We start from the raw sequence: 15,823 nt of genomic DNA, 5'->3' as shown, positions 1-15,823 counted from the left end.
GCTCGTTATTCACTTTAGCAGACTATTTGCAATTAATTAATATAACAAAGTTAAGTAAACAAAATAAATCAGTTAAGTCTTAAAACTGTGTTCACGAGCAGGCTGGCTGATTTTTATGAGCCATATTTTTTCAATTATTATTTTGAAATGTAACTGCTTGAAAGGCTGATCCAAAAGAGAGGACTTAATGTTAATGCCTTGTGTACCTATTTCCTTTATCCCAGGATAATTCTTCTGAGACTTCCTTTGCTTCCACACTTGTGCATGAACAGTTCTGCCTTAGCTGAGAATTTATGAGTAGGTTTCTTTCCTTTCGGGTGAAGATTTTACTTTTTGTTAGTCTACTAAAAGTGTCTTCCTTTTTATTGATTCCCAGATGATCTGACCTATTTCAGTCTTTTTTTCTCAGCTAGATCTAAATTTGCAGGTCAAGAGAACTGATAAAGATGCAGAAGACTCCTTAACTATCTACAATATGCAGGATTGCTTCCCTCTTTTTTCTCCTCCAAAGCAGAATTAGTACAGGAAGTGTCCTAATAATAAGATCACTAATGCTCTCGATTCAGAATTTAAAACACCAGTTGAAATGGGTTATTCTTTAGTTTTACTCTTATCAAGCTCATTTTAGTGTTATTAAAAAAATTTGAACAATCAATGAATTTGATGTATATTTGATTTGCCATATATGTTAGCAATTCCCAGTATCAGCGTATTTGTTGATTTTTCTCAAATGCACCATAATAAGGTTGGTGTCACATTGATGTGAGAGACTGTGCATGTACTTTAGCTCTGTAAATGCAGTATGTTAGAAAAATTCAGAGTAATTCCTTTAAGAACCAACCAACGAGCCAGGCAGCGGATACACTGGCACCCCTCGGACCACCACCATCACTTCCATTCCTGGGGTAAAACTGCTTCTTAACAGCACCCAGCAGGAGATGCAGAACAACGCGCCATGGAAGCTCTGGGCAACAGGGGGAGAAAAACCAATTGTGAGAGTTGCGGTGGAACATTAAGTGGCCATAGGCGTTTCATTATGGACTCTCTCTTTCCTTTTAGCACTGTGAGTGGCAGTAGTAAAAGCTTAAGACATCTCTTAGTATTTCTGGGATTCCTGTGCAAATGACTACTTACTTGCAGTGGGGTTCATCTGTTGCTAAATTGATACAGCAGCACTAATAGAGTGCCTACTATGAACAGAAAGAGTGTTAATGCAAATTATGGCTTGCATCGATGTAGCTTAATTCGGCTTGAAACTGGCAGCAGAAAATCCCGGCACAGATAACATCTAAATCCTATTTAGCTTAGCACAAGACAACATTATTGAGATACAACCCTGGCTGTTCTTTAAAGATTCACTATCTGTTTTGTGAATGCTATATCCAGTCCACCTCCATATGGTTATTTTAAAACAATTTTAATCCAAATCATTTTGCTTCTATTTTTTGATGGGAAGTCTGATTATCAGCTACATGAAAATGGTAATGAAAAATACCTGCCTTTCCCCAAGAGAAAGGTAGATTTTGATCAAAGAAACAACTACTCCAGAAAGGAAAAGGTTTCACCATTCAGGCAAAAAAAAAAAGAAATCTTTGAACAACCTCCTTGTCTAGTCCCCAAAGTTATTTTCTCTGGAAGTGCTGGTGCAGTGACTCCTGGGCCCAGCAGGATGAGTATCTCATAACTCTCATTTCCCATTAGAAAAATCTAGGCTGCTTCTCCCTGTATCCTTCCAGTGCACCACATCCCCAGGCTCCTGCAATGCAGGTTTGCCAGATCAGCTCGTGGACTCTGTTACGGGCTTTTGCTTGTAAGACTTGCAGTCTGGGCAGGATGCCAGGCCCACAGGGAAGGGTCGGGGCATGGAGAACCAGCACTGAAATTGCACAGGAAGAAGCTAAGCAGAAAAATTCTGACAAAACAATTTTCCACTGGAAACTGCCAGTTCAGCAAAAGGGGTGGTGATTTTTACTCACCTTGCAGGGGAGCAAAGACAGGGCTCCAACAGAGTACTATCTGCTTTTCTGCCAGTAAATCCTCTCCCCACTCTCCAGCAAGCTTAGAAATCATCAATGTCCTGAGGGCTGAAAAAGCTTCTAGTTTCCCAGATGGAGACTGTGAGCTCAAGAGCCCTCATGGCCACAGCTCAGCCAGGACTCACACGTCCTCGAGCAGAATAGAGTCCCCCAGGAGAAGCCTGAGGGAACAGATGCCTTGAGAACCTGAGAACTTGAACTCCTCCAGTGATGCTTCCTTCTGAAAGTCTTGAGTGAGACATTTTTGATAGTTTACAATTGTTTTTTTCAAAAAAAATCCCTTCCAGAGGGAATTCCAGAGAGAAAGTTTTGGCTTTTGGGGTTTTTTTTGTTTGTTTGTTTGTTTGTTTGTTTTTTATTTTTTTGAGTATGAATTTTGCATAGGATGGATTGTCTAGCTTTAGTTTGGATTCAAATGGCAAAATATTTTCCAAAATATATTGGTTTTAAACAAGGTCAGGGTTTATAACATCAAATTCTATAATTATTCTCTTAATCAAAACTGAAGGCCAGAGAGACAAACACATTCGAACATGAAAACAAGAAGTCTGAAAATTTCCCCTAAATGGACAAATCTTCGATTGCTGTACAGTTGCCAACAGGACTTTTAGGTCACCTTTTCCTGGTCCCCAGTGCATGAGAACAATCCATAGGAGAAGGGACTACGAAGAGGATACCAGTGCTAGGTCATTTGCCTCAAAGGGCCCTTGAGGCCCTGGGTAGCCATAACCATATGTCTGCTTTAAACTTATATTGAGGCCTAGTGCAGTCTTTCAGCAAGTTAGAAAAGAAGTGAAAAAAGTTAGAAGTTATTTGCAGAAATAGTTTGAAAATACTTTGTTTTCTCTTGTTTTACATTGAAAAGGGCATGGATTGACTGCTCCATAAATACCATCCATACCATATATTCTGAATACTACAGACCGGATGACAGCAGAATATTTCAGATATGGGCATGCCAGTGCCCAAGTGCGGCCAGAGCTCCCAAATTCAATAAAGCAGCTTAGCAATTCAAACAGCAAACACCCACTGCACTCATAATGAAGGACTGGGAGAATTAAAGCGTATATCCTTCACTGACTCCCACCATCTGATGATGATATAAAAATGAGGATAGGCAGGCAGATTTCAGCATTGCCATACCAAGAGGAATAGAAAACTTGTTCCCTGCAGATGAAATAGGGGAGCCATGAAAAAAAAAATGCTGTCACACTGCTAAATGCTGTTATAAATGCAAAGGGCAAAAATACATTTAGCAGTGATATGTCCAGGATTGTACTACGAGTTCGGGAAGTAGCTCTGCACCTGGTGCAACAACAACAGCCTACTGTGCTGCCGTTGCGTGGTGCTGGAGAGAGCCAGAGTAATGTGGGTGCCCTTGCAGAGGGCCCCATGCCAGTGGGGACAAAGTGCTCTCGGAAGAGGGCAGCGAGGAAACCTGCGGCTGACTCCTCCATGGGAGCAGCCGGCAGGGCCTGGAGTGGTGTTAACAGCCGGTGAGGAGGAGGAGGCTGCTCAGAGCATCCTCCAGCAGAGATGGCTGCTGCCATGGCAACAGCAGCTATATGGGAGAGGAGGATAGAGACACCATCTGTGCTCGGGTGATTATTTTTTTTCCCTTTTTTTGTGGTAGAGACGCCCTGAATGTAGCACATTCCCTGCTGTTGTTGGATAGAAAATGGAAGTGTGCGGATGCCCCTCTCCCAGCAATGCCGCCCTGGGTCCTGCAGCCGTCCGGGTAGCTCTGCCCAGAGTCCTGCGGGTGTTGGTAACACAGCCCTGAGCGTGGGGTGCTCCCAGCGCCGAAGAAACAGACTCCTTAGCAGCATCCTGGTCTTACTTGCACTGTTTTTACTGCAGCTCGCTCAATAATTTTAACACAGTTGCTCCTTACTTTCTGTAGATGTTCAACAACAAGCATCACTAAACTTCCCCCTATGTTGTAATCTATAGACTACTGCAGTATCTGCTCCCAGCCACGCCACCATACACCTCAAGGAGCTTCATCCTCACTCCAGAGGACTCTGACAACCAAACTGCTTCCCAAGGCTATTCTGCCCTAGAGCCTCTTGGGTCAAACTAAGCTCTTTGGTGGGGCAACTCTAATCCTAACTGTGATCCACTGAAAGTTAGGTGAGCAAGTCTAAACCAGCCATCTATATCCCATTTTCTCTCAAGGGCATCTGCTAAAGGTGAACTATCCTGCCTACTGAAAAGTAGTAAAATCACACTCTGGTAATGCATATCTTTAGCAATGCATAGGATCAATCTCTGAAGGTTTCTATTTCTTTTTAAGCGACACACTACTCACTGGATTAAAGTGCAACTTTCAAAGGCTAATGTTAGATGAAGAGATGCTCATCTGTAGAGTAATGGTGCCAACAGGCCTATGGAGTCTCATTCACGTCACACAATTTACTCGCATTTCTTGCTCCCTGCAGTCGCGCTGATGGCTCACACTTTCCAGGCTGTGCTATAGCCTCTCTCCTGCTCTGGGACCCCCCATGCCAGACACAGCTAGGGAAGGCCCTGCCTCCTCATTGCAAGATGCCAGCTTCAAAATATAATGTGTTTCTTCCAGACAGAAATTATCCGAGAAATGTGATTAGCAATTGTACCTACAGGGCATATTCTGAACTCCAGTTACTGTGTGATTACCCAGAGAGTCCACTGAAACTCAAATAACCCATTTCAGTACATTTACCAGTTATCATGCAAGGATGGGTAAGAAACAATTTGCTGTTTAAAATCAGCAAATGAAATCAAGACAACTTTCATCTTTATGAGTTTCATTTGATTTTCCTTTACTCCAGATGAACATCCCCCCTCAAACTAGAAGTCACAAGTGATTAATATATCTTCTACTGAAAGCCACCAAGGGCAGTAAATTAAATCTACAACGTTCTCCCTCTCTCACTCACACACACAAATGGTCTAGAAGCCCATGCAATGCTTCCTATTGGTGTGAGATTGCCAGTCAGCCTAAAAGCTATTAGTACTGGTTAGAGAGTCACAGAATGATTTAGCAGAATTTTAAATGACTGCTGCAGCAGCTTGTTCCACACTAGAGACTGGAGCAGTTCATGGAAATGCAGGTGGAAAAAACTTATGAATTTAAAGTTATTTGACAGCTATCTCTATTTCTTTTTTTTGAAGGATCCTAATTCATGCACATATACATCATCTTTTCATAATTTACTTTTAAACTTCCTGGTCAGACATAATATAAATGTTGCTAATTTTAACTATTTCTTTCAGTCATCTATGCTGGTAGATGCTGTGCAAATGAATGTTTTCAGAAGGATCAGAGATCCACTAACATATCAAAGGGGAATTCTAGTAATAAGTGACAGCTGTACATCATGTGCATTGCAAGACCTGTGGTTTGGGTCTACCAAAAGCACATGCTACTGAAAGTCACTTGTAAGTGTAGTAGTAACTAGTAAGTAAGCAGTAACTAGTAAGACAGAGAAACTGAAAACCCCTAGGTCCTTCAACCCCACCTTTATATTATATGAAAGGAAAATATCTAACAGCATATATATTATTCTATTCATATAGCTGGTCTTTACAGGCTCTTTCTCATCAGCTGTGAAGAAAAAAAAAATCCCATCATTACAGAAGCTAGAGTTAAATTTGGATTTTGGACCTTGAAGTTTCTGTTTTTCCCAGTGAAGATCGAATACCGTAAGACTTGGGATCAGCAGGTGAGGAAGTGAGAAAAGGGACAAGTTGCCATCTTTCAGATGTGACTGCACAGAACTTTAAGCTGAACTGACAGCTTGCAGTTTCCACCCAAAGTGGCAGATCAAACTAAAGACTGTGAGAAAGTATGAGTTTGCCCAGTCGCACTAACCTCAGGCATTCTCTTGGCAAGGACTTCACGTCACTAGGCTATGCAGGTTAAGAAGGAGCCTTTTCTCGTTTGAATGAAGGCAGACCCTGTCTGCACGGGAGAGATCCTCTCATGTTTCTGCATGCACACAATGCACACAATTAATGTAGGTGGGATCCTTTCTCTGAAGTGTTATGAGCTAGCTAGGCTAGCTAGATCACATGCAGGTGCTAGCATTTTTGGCTCCCTAAGATTCAGTAAGGATCAATTTTGATTTGTGAATGTACAGCAAGAGAAAAATCTCACATTCACATGGAAGACTTACATTTTTCCTGGAGGAATCCAGGCAGAGAAAAAGAGAAAGGCTAGGAGAAGTAAAGCTTACATGTCAAAGACATTCTTCCCTTCTCATTTGGCATGGCAAAATGATTTATAAGAATGCTCTCCTATTTATCTTGGAGTTAGCTTGTTTGGTTATAGGTATAAATAAATGGACAGGATTTGTAACCACAGCCTTGATTTGTCAAGAATTACAAAGGATTAGTCACAGAGAGGGGAAATGTTGATTCCTCAGACTCCATAAACCTCAAACATTTAGTAGGTAGGAAGGTTTCTTGACTGCTTCTCTATCTCAGTTCTGCCAGTCAATGAGATCTTATGCCACACAATAAAAGCTGTTAAAATGATGAGTACTGAGGTAGTTACTCAGGTGGGAACAGACTGTTTTAGATGTCTAGTCTAGTTATTCCATGCCACATTAATTTTTGTACCACGCCAATTCCTATGAAAACATGCCACTGTCGAGCAGTGCAGTCCCTCTCCTGGTCTTTCTGGTGCCAACCCACCTTCAGACTGCCTTCTGATCCTCCTTCATATTGTGACACCCATCTCCACCTCATTTCTCTACTTCTGCTTGTCTTCAGGCTGATCTCATCTGCACATTATTCAGTAGACATGATTATAGACTGGTAGAAGTATGATCTAGTTGGATTTAGCTGAAAGAAAAATAAGACGAATGGCTTTTGCAAATTCATTTTTTCCCCCCATAGAACCTGGATTTGCGATAATTTCTTCCTTTTTCAGTACAAGAAACAATGTGAGCTATAGGTTAAAGCCAGTGAGCTAGGAAAGCCATTTCCTCAGGAAATCCAGCCTCAGAAGGATGCTATGATGTGTCAACACATCACTATGAAGTTCTTGGTAAAACTCATATTAAAGGCACTGTCATATAAAGGCTAGATCTATTGATCATTTATGTCTATGCAAAGACTTCAGATAGCTTTGAATTAGAACTTTAAAAAAACACTCAGCATGAGAACCCATAATGCCCCAATAAGTCCCTGATCTCTGACTGGCATTTTTTTTTGATAGAGAGGGAGAGAGGCTGGTGAGTGCTACAGCAAGTGCGTTCTCTATGCACTCAAGCTCAAGGGCTAGACCCTTTTCTGTCGTGCAACCATTTGTTTTTGCTTTAATATTTGAGCCTTTCCAGCTAACCATTTCATGTAGGTGGCAAAAATGAGCAGGCAGGTTACTTTTAGGCCTAGAGAACCATTAGCCAGAAGATAGCCTTTGGCTGGCCATCACAAATTTCCCTCAGTTAAAGCAGTCCTCAGGCTCCCCCAGCTTAGCCCTGAACTGGAACCTAGGTCAGACTTAGGCTGATTTTCATTTCAATTTTCTGCCTGTCCAAACTAAGGCAGGCCTCAACAAAACAGAGCTGGAATTGCTGAAGATACCATTTGTGAAATCGCATTTGTTTTATAACTCCGTGACAGTCATACTGGTGTGGGAGAAGAAATCCTAAATATCCTGAATCGTGAAGCTGCAAGCAGGTTGTCACTTAAAACAAGAGGTCTGACAAGTGAGATCCTCTGAGACCGAGGCAGATGTTTAGAAACCTGAAAGAATGTCAGAAGTCCAGGCTATGTACTGCTTGCTAAAACTCTAGTACATTAACACTTCAGTTTCTGGACACTATTCCTAAGCTAATAGAGTTTTTCTGCCATGTTTAGGGGGACAGTGGGGAGTTGGTTATTTGGATTTTTTTTTTTTTTTTTTTTTTTTTTGCTGATTTTTTTTCTCCAGGTATATATTCATTTAGTTTTATGCCAATTTTCCCCATGACCTTCATGCTTTTGTAGCTGACCAGAACCAAAAATATGAGATTTTTACAGCATAGTTAGAGCTAAAATAGATCTGTGGAACTATTGCATAAGAAAAGACAAAGCATCGAGATTTTACCTGCTTGTCACTCTTTAAAGTTTAAATCAATCATTCAAACTTAAGTCCATTCTGTTATTGGCTATTATTATCAGGTTCTACCTTCAACATGTTAATACTGCGTGCAGTCTTGCTGATTCCCTTGTTTTGACAGACACAGCCAGATATCAGCCAGCTCTCATTCAAGCACCTAAGGCAGGAAGGCGGAATGGATGAAATACAATAATCTTACACCCATGACTACAATTTTATACCCCTACTGAGCCGCAGTGGGAAACACAGGCTCCACTTCACTGCCTGCCTGGGGAATAGAGGGCCACCAGGTGCACACGGATACAAGCACTATAGTCATCACAGGCTAGGTGAGGTGAGTCTCATGATAAATTTCTAGAGGCTGATAGGAGGAGTGACAAATGGATCTACCAGCTTCCACTTTCCCACTGTGCACTGCATCACCCAAAAATGATGATGGGAAACCTCGAAATGTAGCTTCTCCAAATTAGTGCTGCAGAAGCGTTCATCACTCTAGGTCCACTTGCAGAAACTCTGGCTCTGTCAGGAGCCTTGAGCACCTCAGCAAGGCCAACTGGAAGACAGGGCGTTTGAACAACCTCTGGTGCGGGTTCACTGACAATGAGAAGGGACGTGAACTAGGCTGTTCCCACTGAGCATCACCCATCTGTCCTTTAATCTACCCGCTTCGATTTCTGACATGGCTGCCTCAGAGTGTTTCAGACTTGCACTCACTTCATCATTCATTCATTCCAGTGGCAGCCTATTGTTGCTACAAAGCAAATACATTTTATCACACCTCAGGGAAAGTTTCAGCAGATATGAAATCCATGAATTAACCAATCTGCCTGATTTCTATGTTTCTTTTTCAGTCCCATATCTCTTCTCTCAGAAACCTCTTTCTTAAAATCTCCCTTACCTTTACGATTAAAACCAACTGCAAATGTGAAGTTATTTATTTATTTAACAGAGCAGTATCTACTACAAGAGTTTTAGCTATCAAATCATTTTTATGGACAATGTAGTAGAGCTGTCAACAAGAACAGATGTGTGGGAGGGTTGAAGAAAAGGCCACGCACCTAACGCAACAAATATTTGGGTCCTTTCCCATGAGTAAAGCTTGAAATCTCCTTGACACTTTGCAGGCAGTGGCTGTTCACAACAAACTATGTGCATACACAGTAGAGAGAAGGGTTTTAGAGGGCTGATTGAAGAATCACACGATCACACTAACTGCTGTTTACTTTTTTCACACACACACATACAAAGTGAGGTTTGGAAGGGTGTCTGAAAAACTGCTGCTGCTTCTGCTGCCAGTTTCATTAACTAAAACAAATCTCCCTTGGGAAAAAAAAAGGAACAGAAATGTCATCTGCTGACATTGTCATTCCCTGCTGCCTGGTAAATAAACATAACATCTCTGTCACCATGGAAACATCTTCCATGGTCCAAAGTATGCAACGGAGAGGTATTTGAGAAACCCAGAAGTCTGAGGAAATGAGTAAGCATCTAACGTAGCATTTTATGCGGTGTCTCTCTTTTAAGTATTTGCACTTTGATATTTTTTTCTCTAAGGTATAAACATCTTAGAAAGGGCAGCAAGCACGTATCTTAGAAACAAAGCTTAAACATTTGCTTAATGTGTTGCCTCTGCAATGCCTAGCACTTTCTCCCTCTCCTCTGCCAGGGAGGGATTTCTAAATAATTGCCTTATTTGTACATCGAAAGGCACTTGTTTCTCCAGGGACATTGCATTTGTTCTCCTCATCTGATGCATCAACGTTAGAAAGACATTGCCATGAGCAACATACATGATGTATTGATTTACATCAACAAAGCTGCTCTTCTGCCCATGCTGTGTATACAGTCACCTGGAGGCCTGGCAAACATGTCCCCCCTTCCTGTGGGGCTGCGGTGCCACTGCCAAGGACCTGTCCACCCTGCCTGCTCCAGGCTGGATGCCCTCTGAGGGGCGTCTCTGTGCTGGCAGCTGCTAATCCTCATAGCAGCATCTCTTTCATCCAGACCTTATATAAAATATCTAGGATCCTGATACCTCCATTTGCATTTCCCCTAAAGCAGTTACAGCATGATCAAGGCAAAAACAGTCTATTCTTCTGGAATCTTTTATCATAAGGGTTAAGCTAGAGTGCAGATATTGGAAGAATATCCTGCTACATGTGAAAAGATATTCCTGTTTCTAGTTATCCAAAGAGATACAAATTTGGGAAGGCTTACTCTTCTGGTAATCCATACACTTTTTTGGACAAAGGAAGCCAAAAGAGAAAACATCTGTTTTCATGAATACCTCTAGACAGAGCAACTTGTTACTGGCTGTCAGCTACATTAGTCATATGGCATGAACGGCCTTACTGGAAGCTAGCATCCCACCAGAGACCATAAGCTTCAAAAAATGTAGGTATAAGCCATGTTTTGCACAGTTAATATGCATGCATTTACAGCCCCCTGTAGAGAGAACCCACTTCAGGGTAATGGTAGTCAACCAGTAGACTGACTGCAAACAATGTTTGCATTTCTACCTGAAGGCTAGCTCCAGAAGGTAATGAAAGGGGAAGGTCTGAGATGCTGATAGAAAACAGGAAATTAGCTTCATGAAAGTGAGGTGTAAAGGATTTGAGACCTGGAAACAAAAGGCGTTATAGCTGGACAGCTCCATGAAAACATAGTCGATTGGGTTTCAACAGGGATTGGGTTTCAAACAGGGACAGAGAAGAGGTTAACATATAGTAAAGGAGTGACATCAAATCTAGCTGCAAGGGCTAGGAAACATCATATGGAATGTAACAGATATGGAATGTAACAGATTAATTACAGTAATTACATTTAGAATTGTGTTTTATGTGTGATTTATTTCTCATCTGTTTCCAACCTCGAGTCCAAAAGTGTGATTTAATGCATAACAAAAGATATGTATTTATGACTAAATCCTAAAGAGGTATACCCCAAATTAAACTCTTCTGCCAGTACAAGAGAAAGGGCGAAAACACAAAACATCTCCCGGCCAGGTTCTTTCACATAAATGAAATCCTTCTTTTAAATGCTTTCTCTCATTCTGCAAATCTCTTTCTTATGATAGTGGAATCATGCATGCTCCATCCAGCGAATACAATTCCTAAACTGGGCTGTCCATAAATATTCTGATGTTAAAATGAAGTGTGAAGGAATTCATTTGAACACCACAGTGCTGGGAAGGGTCTGTGAAAAAGACTTAGAAGGCTTTGATGAATAAGAACTAATCAGCTTAAGAGTATTAATTTTCCACCTTCATAAAATCTCGATCCACACATGCTCTTTAGACTCTTCCACAGGAGTACAGTTGAGAAGACATTTGGAAACCAGCCTCAGCTCCACACTTGAGATTTTCCATTCAGTTAATTGCTTTATCCTGGTGAGAACCGTTTTGTTTCAATGAAGTGACTACTAGCTTTCACTGATATCACGGAGAGCAGAACTGATTCCTCCAGAACTACTCCTTTCTGATTTGAAAGTGTTGCTAATATTACAAGATGTTTTCTGAATATAGAGTTTATCTCACCCCCGCACCCTTCTTTTGAGTATCACAGTGACAATATCTAATTTCTTGGGGTTTTTTTTAACAGTTTATCACTTCTTTTTGGGACTGCAAGTGCTCCTTTTAAATCTTCTCACTCCCCTAGGATACATGTTATTTCTTCAAAGAGAGTCTAAAAGATTAATGTTTATGTAAAAGCACATTAAATCTTGATCAGAACCCCATGAAGTTAGTGGAAATGACCTTTGCCTTTTTACCCACCTTCTTTTTTTTCTAGGCTTGATTCTCTTCTCATACCAACTGTACAACAGTTTAACTATCCATCAACTTCAGTTATGTAGTCTTGATTTATTCACTGTGAGAAAATCATTTGTCTGGACCAATTTCTCCAGTACCAAGCCTTGGCAATTGCTTTTTTTTCTTATGCCTGTTGATTCACTTGATAGTGCATGCCCTAGTAATACCCTTCCAACTGCTAACAATTATGTTTCCTCCCGCCCCCTCCACAAGAGGAAGGGTGGATAAAGGTTCCTTTTGGACAAATTTTTAATATATATTTCCTAACATCCTTCTTTTATTTAGGAAAAAGTGCACAAGTCCCTGTAAATAATGGGATTCCTGATCTTTGGCAATGGAAAAAATAGAAAAGACATGAAGGTGAGTACTGTAATGCATTTTAGTTTTACCTTTCACGCTGGAAAAAAGTTTTGACATATTAAAAAGTCCCCATATTTCCTATAAATAAAACATGGGGCCATTTATTCCATATAATTTCTTGTTGATTTGTCTGGACCTGGGAAGTCAGAGGTGATACTGGTCAGATGTAACTATGATGGCTGATCTTCAACAAGAAGCTTGTGCAGCTTTCGCCTTCACTTTACTTGACTTAACCATGCACTCTTGGCCCCATATTTTCAGAAACATTAAAATTCATTGAATTTAACTATTTTTTCATTAAAAAAGGAAAAATGGCACACTTTTTTAGCCTGTGATTAGGAAGCACTCGTTTATTTATAGAGTCATTTGTTGCCTAAAACCATTTCTTTTCCATAATTGCTTTTTCAGACTGTTTGCTTATGTCGATCAGAAAATGTATTTTGGGAGATTAGGTCATTTGTACTTGTGCAAATCTGAGCAATAATTCAAATAAAGCAAGGTTAGTTTAAATGAATACCATATCTAGCACAAGGATAAACCTATTAAATTAAAATCACTGAACATAAGACTCTGCTGATCATGTACTTACAGCAGAACATGTCAAATGGAAACATCTTCTGTTTACTAATTTATGTCAATGCCACAAAGATGAGATGAAATTCCCTTTAAAGTTGCAATGTGTTTAGTACATATTGGAAGGTCAAATAGAAACTGATTTCCAGTTTGCAGTAAGTTAATGCTAGCTCTATCAGTCATTGTCAATAGCTAATTGTAGAATGTTTAAAACCCAAACAAACAAACAAGAGTGGTAAACAGTCAGCCAGTCAAGTTTATATCATTGTTGTATTTTAAGAATATAGTATATGTAGTATCTAGTATTTGTTTTTTGAAACAGCTTGATAATTCTGTCCATAATATTGCATATCCAGTCATTCATGGACAAAAATGTTGTTTCAAATGCATACCTCCAGCCTGCTGAACGTCACATGTGAGAGTAGTTCCACCAAACATGGAGCTGCAGTCTTCTTTTCTTTTGTCCATGCACTTTCATGAGTCTTTTCTTTTATTCTTCATAGTCACAATTTGTCAATAATCATTACACTGTTTGGATGAATGATTTTCAGGATGTTTGTAAAATATTCTTGTAAACCGTTTAGATGCCTGAACCACATACTATGGTTGTGGTTTCTCTTACAATGACTGAAATGGGAACTTGTTAAATGAAAATACAGTCATCTTCTGTGTTTCAGGAAAATACAGAAGAACATGCTTCAGGTAAAGTCTGTACTAAAAGGCTTTGCCAAATCAGGCCCCAGTGGATATTAGAGGAGAGCTACACACTGGTCATTTTGATAACCATTCTGCTCTTATAAAACTGGGATATTTCAGGATTTTTCAATATGCAGAGAAATCTTCTTCCATTATTGAATGCACTGATCAACAGGAAGCCCCCGAAGGAACAGATCTCTGGAGCAGCTGTGTGAATGAATTTGTCCCTCAGGTTTCTCACTATTTCAACATTTTGTGGGTGCAATATTAAGCAGAAATTCATCAAACTTGGAGTAGGCATTCCTGTGTCCTGTGAGTTCATAGATCCTAGAAGAATTCTGTGAGACCTGAGCTCCTCAACCCCTTGGGCAATGGGAAGGGATTATAACCTGCATGTGGGCATATTTTACATATGTATTCATGTGTATGCAGACATACATATGTATGTAGACATAAACTGCATCCAGCACACTGGTGGAAGGATCCCACCTGCACCTGCAGCCACAGGGCATAAAAAAGTCTCTGTCCAGGTAGAAACCATGTTGGCTAAAAAATGAATTGACCTGTTTTGCAGGAATGTAAAGGTGCTGGCCCTCTCTCCCACAATCTTGAGGCCCAGAAAATGAGTGATATTTTCTGCTGCAGGCTGGCCTTTGGCTACAGCTCGGTGTTGAGCAGCCTGTTCCCTGAATGGTCTGCTCATGCCTTGGCCATCTGACCACCTTGGCATAACACTGGGTATGGTACGTAGCGCAGAACCACGTCACACACCTACATTCTGATGGGCTACAAATTCAGTCCTCTTAATTCATTCACGTGTGTTATTTGCTCCTTGATGCTGAGTGTCTTTTGCAAAAACAGTTCCTCTTGACTCTTGCGATACGCCACCCGTTTTTTGGGGTTTTTTTTGCCCCAGTCAAAGTAAAACCTTGTCTTAGTCACGAGGTGGCAGCATTCTCAATGCTGAAAACGCCTGGTCCACAGGGAGGCTATTTGCTTTTTCTATACTCGGTTCATCAAGAAGGTATAAGTCATAATTTGTAAATAAAATTGAGTTTAAATACATTTTATTGATGCATTCTGCTTCAAGTATCCCCTAAAATGTATCACTTAAAGCTAACATTAAAAGAAAATATTATTAAGAGGGCATAAGGTAAACTCATTTAGTTGCTCAAATTGTATAACACAATGAATTAATATGGTAATGCATCTTCAGAGACCAGAAGTAGATAATAGAGGTGAGCAGAGGTTTTCTAGCTTGGCTTTGGAAAGGCAAAAGTAATTTATCATTATGTTGCAGTTCTGGAGAAGAGCATTTCTCATTTCTTCTGGCTCTCCTTCTGAAATTCTCTTAGTTTCATTTTTAAAATATCCGTCTGGGAAATTTTGTTTTCTTTTTATTTCAGACAGAGCTCCTATTGAAACAGCTGTACATAGCTTTGCCTGAAGTCAGCAAGCCTCAGATGCCTTTAGTTTCAGCTTTGTGCTTACACTCTTTAAGGGGCTGGAACAACCTAGGATATCTCTCTCATATATTCAGGTTACTTCTCCAACTGGTATAGGCAGTATATGAAAAGGATAAAATAATCCACATTTACCCCTTGTTGGCTTCTGTGGTTGGGTTCAGGGTGAAGCTCCAGCTATGATCAGTGCATTATGCATAACCTCACTCCTTCATGGCCATACAAATACATACTATGTCTTTATTACTTACATGCATTGTCCTATATGAGCCTATTTTTAATTAATAGAAAACAAAGCTCTTTTGACCTTATCCACAGGAAATATTGCCTCATTGATGCTAACCATAAATTAAGCTAATGCAGTCTGCATGCCCAGCATATTTCTCTCAGGTAACATTCACTCAAATATTAAACAGGGAGAGAAAAGCAGGGAAATCCTGTTACTAAAGCCGTGGTATCATTCTGTAATTGCTAAAAGGCATGTGAGAGAGAGTGTTTTTGCTGTGCCATATCAGTTTAAAGGAGAAAGCAGAGAAAAATATCTGATATAATCAAAACAGAGAGAAAATTTAGCAACGAAAAATCTAATTGCCCAGAAGGGAATGTGGTCTGATCCTATAGGGAGACAAACACCTTCAAAGGAATCCTGTGGAGAAAAAGACCCATTGCAATGGAGAATAAGAGCTGCTGTACAGATATATACTAATTAACCTTACTAATTCGTCTGTATTAATTAGATAGTCTCTGTGTTTTTTTGTTGTTTTTTAACTCCTAGCAGGACAAAGCAGCAGCAATA

The sequence above is a fragment of the Rhea pennata genome, chromosome 2 (genome assembly GCF_028389875.1).
Source record: "Rhea pennata isolate bPtePen1 chromosome 2, bPtePen1.pri, whole genome shotgun sequence".
Lineage (NCBI taxonomy): Eukaryota > Metazoa > Chordata > Aves > Rheiformes > Rheidae > Rhea > Rhea pennata.
Note: the sequence above shows the minus strand (reverse complement) of the source record.